At 32.2% G+C, this 8,687-nt stretch overlaps 1 long non-coding RNA gene across 1 annotated transcript; it reads right to left on the bottom strand.

Annotated features, from left to right (window-relative positions):
- Positions 1 to 3,064: 3,064 nt before the first annotated feature.
- On the bottom strand, positions 3,065 to 7,033 carry LOC111083403. Its single transcript, XR_002609019.1, has 2 exons — positions 6,924 to 7,033; positions 3,065 to 4,183 (listed from the first exon to the last, which is right to left on the bottom strand). It is a non-coding gene; the product is annotated as an uncharacterized LOC111083403 (long non-coding RNA).
- Between the last annotated feature and the right edge of the window lie 1,654 nt (positions 7,034 to 8,687).

Raw genomic sequence — 8,687 nt, 5'->3', positions numbered from 1 at the left:
TACAGAGAAAGTGTACCACTTGGAACTTTCTTGGTGAGGAGGTGTCGTAAACACATAAAGATAACAGAGAAAGTGTACTGCATCAGCTTATCACTGCAACGTGTACTTAAATATTTTGTCAGAATACAGAATATGCACCACAAACAACACTTTGTCTACAACAACATTGATCACATAATATTTTTCTAGTTTTTTACAACACAAGGGTTATCCCTGGAAATAATCCTTTTGTTGCTCATCTTCAAACTCATTTTTGAACAAAAAAAGAAGGAGGAATAATGCATTCTCTACTATATTTGAGATGCTAATTTCCTGTTCTGCTTCACTCAATTTTCCTATTTGGAAAATAACTTTCTTCCAGAACATATTCTGGACAGGGAAATCAAGCATACCCATGGAAGTGTACAGTGGTTGGTTGTACTCATTGTGTTTTCTTCTCTATTGGATACTCAGTCTACATTCATTGGATTATTGCTTATACACCTGATGATCTATCTTTCAAGCCAAAGAAGACCACTTACATTATCAGTTTGTGTGTTGCTAGAGTGGCATAATTGGCATTAGTTGATTTTCTATTGAGCTGGCCTGAGGAAATCTTGCATATTTTAATTTGTTGGAGACTTTAATCTGCTTTCTCTGGTAATTCCTTCAACAATCTTAATAAAGTGCTTGTGTTTTGATTTTCCTAGCACACAAGTATGTATCCATGGTAACCTTCTGCACAAACTTTGCATCTGGACATCAGATTAGTACTTTTCACTATTCCTAGTTTTGTGGCTGGAATCTTGGGGAAATAATTTCCCCATTTTTTGGGGAGGAAACTGATTTCATACATTCCCTGTGAATATTTCACTTGAATAAGGGTACTGTGATGAAACTGCCCCTTGCTATAAGGCTTTTCAAGTGCCTGTTGTTGCCAAGATGGTGTAGGGCTGTGAGGGCAGTTCACAAATATTCCTAACAGTCTGGTTGTAATACGTTGATGTTTGCTTCCAACTACAAGCTTCTGTTAGTTTCCATGTTGCTATGTTGAAAGTTTGATTTAAATTTCAGTTGTGCCATTTTCACTTCAGAGTAGAAATTCTTACATAGAGTAACAGGAGAAAGCTTGTTATTTGGAAATGATGTTATAGAAATTTAATTCACCTGGAAAACGTATTCATAACTTGCAAGTCAATTATTTTGTTGACTTCCTAGGGATGGCTGAATAGCATTTGAATATGTGTGATCAGTAAAAGTACCCATCATATATTTGTCATTCAACATCTGTTTTGTTTGGTACTGGGCTTCCATACTTAAACCATTGTCCAATTGCTTATCCGTTAAACTCAACCCTAACAACCACTTCCTCACTTACAACTCGGTTGTATCTTTTTTTGTCTGCCTGATATACTTTTAAGCTTTGTACGGACTCCAACCCACAATAGTGTATCATAATGGGTAATAAGGGACTTACATTTGATTTTGCTAGAAGCAATCAAACACAGATTTTCATCTTAAAAATTGTATTAATTCCTAAGTTCAGTGGCCAACTACTCGTTATGACACTCTTTCATTGTAGTCACAAACATGTCTTTTCCATCCACTTTGTCAACAGTTATCACCATTTGTAAGCTTGTGGAATAAAACATTAATTGGGTACAGACAAATAAAATCCACAAATATGTTTTTGTAAGACTTTTTCCATATTGGTTCTTTTATGTCCCAAACAGCCAGTATGGATTTCTTTACATGATAGAGAACTCTTTCACCCGTACACTTTATGGTACATTTATACTATTATCACATACTTCTGCTGATAAAATTGAACTTTAATCTCCTTCCATCTCTGTATTTACACAAACACACACACAACTTAAAGAACGATTGTGTAAGTGTCTATAATAATGTTTAGCTAACATATTTTGGAGTATCATACCATGCAGATGAAAAGGCCTAATAGTAGTTGTGGCACAGAATGATTTTCGTGTTTCACCTGTTATTCAGTGGTGACGACCTGCTCATGTTTGTTTTAACCATAAAGGTGTACGTTGATAAGGATTTTTCACGTTAAATCCAGCAATATATGATTTATGGGGCCTTTCTTCAATCATATACAAAACTTTTGATATTCTATCAAAATCATGAAAGGTTTAAATCTGGAGCCAGATAGTGTTTGGTATATGCAAGGTTTTAGATTATTCAACTTGCCTGTACATGATGTACTGTGGCAGTGACTAAAATAAGCTTAGTTACGGCCATTCAGAAGGGTTAATGACATAGCACTGTTCTGTGAAAGCATTTTATGTATGTTTGTATAAATTAATCAATGCAGTCACTATAGTGTGTGAAATATTAAAACAAATGTTGTTAGCTATTGATGATTGGAAAATTATTAGCTTTAGTATACAGTAGGTGGAAACAAGTCATTTTCTGCACTCTCAAGTCTTCAAAAATTGGACTTAAACATCTTTTCTTTATTTATACATTTGGAAAGCTTAAAACCAAAGGTAAATTCTTTCAAATGGAAGATGAATTTAAAAAAGTGTGTGTAATTTGTTATTTAGTGCTTGATATGATGAGCAAAAAGCATAAAAATATGAAAAAACAAACAGGCTTAGAATTTTCATGTATGTAGAAATGTTTCAGTAAATTTAGCGCAGTGCCTTCACTGTTAAAGTTTCAGTGTGTTGTAATTTTTTTTTTTTTTCTTTTACTTCATTCAGGTTATTACATTTTCTAACAGTAATTTTTACTTTGTCGTTATTCTAACATATTTAGGTTTTATAATATCGTTACTTCCTATTTTGTAAAGTACAAACTTTTGTAAGAGCTGTGGTGACGAAAATTTGATAATGTGCAACTTGGTTTTCTTGGTGGTCAAGTATTATCTTGAGTGAAATACAGATGTATTATTGCTTAGTTTTTTTGTGTCTTGGTAATCAACGAACAAAATAAAACAAGTCTGGTGAGAGAGAGGTATTCTTGCATACTTTACTGTAAAGTATCACATTTATCTGTAAAGCTGTCCACCTAGAAACTGTAAGACTTAACATTTTTTGGAATAAAAATAAAAACAGGCAAGTTGTTTTATTGAATAATATTTATTTAAAGGTTATTTATTATTAATCTAATTACATTTAGAATCATTACTGGTAATTGCTGCCTTTTGTGTGGCTTCAGTTTTAATGTGTTAATGGAATTATTGGGTATCTTGATGCCTTTATACGCCACAAGAATTATTAATAATTCCCCATTCCAGTCATTTAAAATGTTCTTTCATCTTTATGTAGTTAGAATAATACCACACACACACACACAATACTTTTGAGACCTTACTCAAAAGAATAAAAAAAAGAAAATTTTCATCCTGGCACCAGAAATTCCTCACTTTGGCAGTTTATTGAAACAAGAAATGAAACTGTACTTTGAAAGTTGTTAACTACACAGGAGCGAAGATCCTCAGGTTTAACATAAAACCCTGGCACGTTGTACCATGGAGAGAACGATTTACTCTTTAGTAGACATCTTAAAAACTCATCCAAACAGTTTATAGATACACTAACAAGTACTGTAGCTTCTTGGTAACTAGTTATTATAATGGTTATAGCCACCAGTCCATAATACAGTTCGTACAAAATTAATTTTTACTCTAATTATCACAGCCACTAATCATCAGTATAACTGACTGTGGTTGCATTTGTTGACAGGTGAAGAGGTGTTTTGTTACGACTATCATCAGAGTAACCTCCCAAGTAGTGATTATAGCTACACTATGTTGAATCAGAAAGCATGATAACAACCAAAGTTAACTTTTTGTGCATGTGTGTGTGTGTGTGTGTTTGTGAAGTTCATTATACACATATATTTACAAATAGCAAACTGTACTGGCACTCAGACTGGCTTAGTCACCTACACCACTTGTAATATCACAATGATGACAATGCCTGATTTATGTTAAGAAGAAGAGATATTTGTAAAGTTTCAAATATGATTCTCTTACTCCAACTGAAATAATTTTCTTGACTCTTTTGGTCAGTTGTTTGATACAAAGCACTTTATATTAAAAAACCTATGCACAGCAATAAGAATTATCAACATTGTTTGAAAAGTTATAAGTTATGTTTCACGGTGCTACATTCCGTCATAGATGTGGTGAATCTCCAAGGTAGGTAACATCATTTGGATGTGGACTTTGACATTTCTGGGGAGGAAAAACATTTGAGTGTAAAATTTGAGGTACTGATAACCTTAAAAGAAGATAACACTTGCTCTTGATACTCGAGGTTTAGGAACTATATATAAAATAAGGTAACTTGGTACACCTGTTTTGACTGATTTACCTTAAAGAACTCATAATAACAAACAAATCAATTAACTTGAGTACTTCTATTACCCGAGTTAGGGACAAAACTGATAATATAATTATACAGAATTGTACTTCATATATCTTGCCATTTCAATTCCTGTAACAAAATTATTATTTTCTATACCTTCACAATATACTTATATGCTTACACTACTTTTAATTAACATTCAAGTTTTGTAAAGTGTCCTTATTAAAGCTTTTAGACTACTACTACTAGTCTTAGCTAAGCAAAAAGGAGAATCTGTGACATTAAAGATTAAGTTAGTGTTTCTATTAGTATTTGATAACTGCTGACAATTTAATACATTTGTAAATTTTTTAAATTAGCATTTAGCACTAGAAACATTCTGTATATCATAACGGTGGTGCCGACATTGGTAATTAAAAGGTATAAGTGTTGGTTATACGTATATCTAAAGTTTAATACTATTTATTCTACACTGTAGTTCAGCTTAGTGACTGAAATGTAACTTTAGCTAAAATTTAAGTTTATTCAATTATAGATAAGTTTTAAATCGTCTTATCACAAAAATAATCTAAAGACAAGTTATTGTCATTACTCATTTTAAAGACAAATTCTTAGTGAGAAGATAATATATTTAACTTTAAAATTAGGCTTAACAGTGTTGTCAATAGGCTACCCGTATTTAATGTTGGGTTTTATTTGGAAAATCGGGGATGACATGTACAGTTTGTGTATAAAACTTGAAGGTTGTTTTAAACAGGGTTGAGGCTATGGTAAGAGAGAAGGGTAAACTGTGGGAAAAGGTAGCAAGATGTAGAGAGGAAATTGAACTTTTACAGGGGCTAGTGATAACTTTTGGGAGGTTGGAAGTAGTAATAATAGGGCTAGTGGTTATAGATTTAATTATAAATAGAAGACTGGTAAAGAAGAGACTTTGGCTCGTGTTTACGATGAACTTAAGGAAGGAGAATCTTTAGTATAACATGTGGATAAGATAGGAGAATATAGTTAGCAAGGCAGGGATGCACGTGATACAGTAAAGGGTACTAGTAGTGATACAGTCGTTGTAGTGCACATAGGAGCTGATGATATAGGGAAGGATAGATCGAAGGAGCTAATTGTTAAGTACAAGGCATTAATAAAAATATTCAAAGAAAAAGGTCATAATAACTTAGCTGTGGGGATGAAATAACAAGTAGGTCACTAGGGGTGAATACTAGACTTAGGTGTAAGAGAAGGATGGCTGGTTGGATTTATGGGATCAATTCAATGGAAGCTTTATAGAGTAGATGGTTTTATATTTGTTTGGCTTGTTGGTAAAGGTTATTAACTCAACTCCAAGGGCAATCTGAAACTAGAATTAGACCAAAATAATGAAGAAAAAATAAGATGTAGAGAGGGGTATAATATGGTTGACTTTAGAGTACTGGTTGGAACAGAAGATTTTGATATAATGGGAATAACTGAAACCTGGCTACATTTAGACAATTTTGATGACAGGAATTTCTTTGGAATACAGGGTTATTTAATAAGGATAAAGCACTAAAATAAGGAGGAGTGATGGCCATATATGTAAAATGTGAGTTACATCCTGTTGAAATTGAAGGATATCAGAGCTAACAGCAATAAGATTAAATCTATCTGGGTTTCTGTTAGTGGTTATGAAGGGAAAAGGCTTTTAGTTGGAATTTGTTACAGACTATCAAATGAAACTACAGGGAAATAAAGAATTCAACTGTGCAACAAGGTTATAATTATGGGAGATTATGATTATAGGCCTATAGATTGGAAAATCGTGAGGGAGACAGACTTTCAGAAATATATTCAGGGTTTTCTCAACAATTGGTTATGGAACCTACTAGAACAATGCTATTTTAGATCTATTGTTAACTTCTACTATAGAAATGGTGGAACATCTGGAGATAAGGAATAATTTTGTTTGTTTGTACTTACACAATGGGCTATCTGTGCTCTGCCCAAGAATTGGGTGTATGACTTAGTTGAAGATGCTGATCAAAGTTAGAAGAAATTTTAAAATAAGTTGTTATATATTCAAGATATGCATGTTACAAAATGGTGGTTACAAGTAAAAAACCAGGCTGGTTAACAAAAGATATAAAGGAGAAAATTAAAGAAAAGTATTACAAATGTAGATTGACTGCAATGATGAGAGATTTGATGTGAAAGAAGATTGGCTACAAATGTAAAACAAAATCTGGTGACTATGGAATGGCTGGGTTATTTAAACAGTATTCCTCATCCTGAACAGTTACTAGATGGAAACAAGATGATCAAGTTAGTTTGAAGTTTAAATAATGATAAATCTCCTGCTCTAGATAATATTTACCCAATAGTTTTGGAAAAAGGGTTAAGGGTCCAGATGAAATGATGTAGAACAAAAATTAGATGCAGTACACAAAAACTTTTCAAATATGTAATGTAGTAATTTGTTTTTTTATGATTATTTGCTAAAATCTCGTGGCACCTTGGTTGAGAGAAACACCTTGCTACCTTAAGTGACTCTAAATGAAACACCGGTATTAATTAGTATTAATGCTCAGTGCATGAATATTAAATATAATACAATTACAACAAATTAAAAGAACTTACCACTTGGTTGTTCTGCCATAATTTCATTTCAGTTTTATACTTTTCAAATTCATTACACCAATCAGAATACACTTTTTTATATTCGTTCTGTGAGGGTGAATTACATGACTCTGGAACAAGAAAACAACATATGAAACATACTGGTGTAATTCTTACTAATTTGATTGGAAATCTGTACAAAATAACATTGTTATTTTCTGTGTATGACCACAATATCTTGCTTGCTCTAAGGAGTCGCATACATATTTATGCATGGATAATTCATAAACTGGAGAGTTCAAATTCCTTGTGTAAGTTACAGTTGTTTTATTAATGTCCAGAAAAGTTTTTTAAATTTTCATATTAATGTATTCATCTCTTGAATACAATTTATCATTAGAAATATGGTCAGAACAATTTTATACTTTGAGGTATGTATTGAAACTGAGTAGTTTGTTAGATACATTCATAACTAGTGCATACAATGATACGTTTTACCTTGTTTAGTATATGTGTAACAATGATACGTTTTACCTCGTTTAATACAAGTGTGACAATGATACGTTTTACCTTGTTTAATACAAGTGTGACAATGATACGTTTTACCTTGTTTGAAAGCTAAGAAACCTGATGAAGAAGTAAGATGCGCACAGCATTAGAGACAGTAAATGTTTGGTATTACAGATTAAACAGTTTCCTCTCTACCCTTTATTCCCCCAAAACAAAATATGATGAAGATGAGAAGCAACTGAAGGTTACAGGAACTTATACCAACAATTATACAAGACATCAGGTTTTAAAGGAACAGCTTATGTTTGGTAAAGGGCACCCGAACTTAGTTTCCTCTTAAGGTAGTTGCGTCAAATATACTTGATACTGAAACTGGGATGTTTCATACAATATCTATCTGTGATAATGTGCAGTCAGTTGTTGCTGGCAGTAAATACATGCTTGGCCAATTCTTATAACATAAATCACACTTGTATTAAACAAGGTAAAACGTATCATTGTTACACTTGTATTAAACAAGGTAAAACGTATCACTGTCACACTTGTATTAAACAAGGTAAAACGTATCATTGTCACACTTGTATTAAACAAGGTAAAACGTATCATTGTTACACACATATATTAAACAAGGTAAAACGTATCATTGTTACACACATATATTAAACAAGGTAAAACGTATCATTGTTATACATATATTAAACAAGGTAAAACGTATCATTGTTACACACATATATTAAACAAGGTAAAACGTATCATTGTTACACACATATATTAAACAAGGTAAAACGTATCACTGTTATACATATATTAAACAAGGTAAAACGTATCATTGTTATACATATGTATCATTCTTGTACCTCTATGGACAATATCTCACAGTAGTAGCATTGTAAAATAAAGTTATTATTTATTTTGGTATGAAGCGATTTTTGGTGAGGTCAAAAATTAACTCGGTTATTTCAGCTTATTTTATAACTTTACATTAATTGTTAACTTTGAGACAAATATTTTTATAATATATTTTATCTTCAATGAAGGAATCAAAATTAATGTTTCTGGTCAGGGTTGTAGAAGACGATATTTGAAAGTCATGATAAAGTATTGACTTAACTTTCATCGTGCACTTACTGACAATACATGACACCAGATGGCAACAATGAGCTGAACAGTGATAATTAGCAGTTTCAGAATTTCCATTTTGTTTGGGTTCCACTTCTCAACTATTGTTTTAAGTTATAATTCGTGACAATATTTTCTGAAGAAGACAAACTGTCA

This window comes from Limulus polyphemus, unplaced genomic scaffold (assembly GCF_000517525.1).
Source record: "Limulus polyphemus unplaced genomic scaffold, Limulus_polyphemus-2.1.2 Scaffold9392, whole genome shotgun sequence".
In the NCBI taxonomy this organism is placed as follows: domain Eukaryota; kingdom Metazoa; phylum Arthropoda; class Merostomata; order Xiphosura; family Limulidae; genus Limulus; species Limulus polyphemus.
The sequence above is the reverse complement of the archived record's forward strand: the minus strand, read 5'-3'. Positions and strand labels throughout refer to the sequence as shown.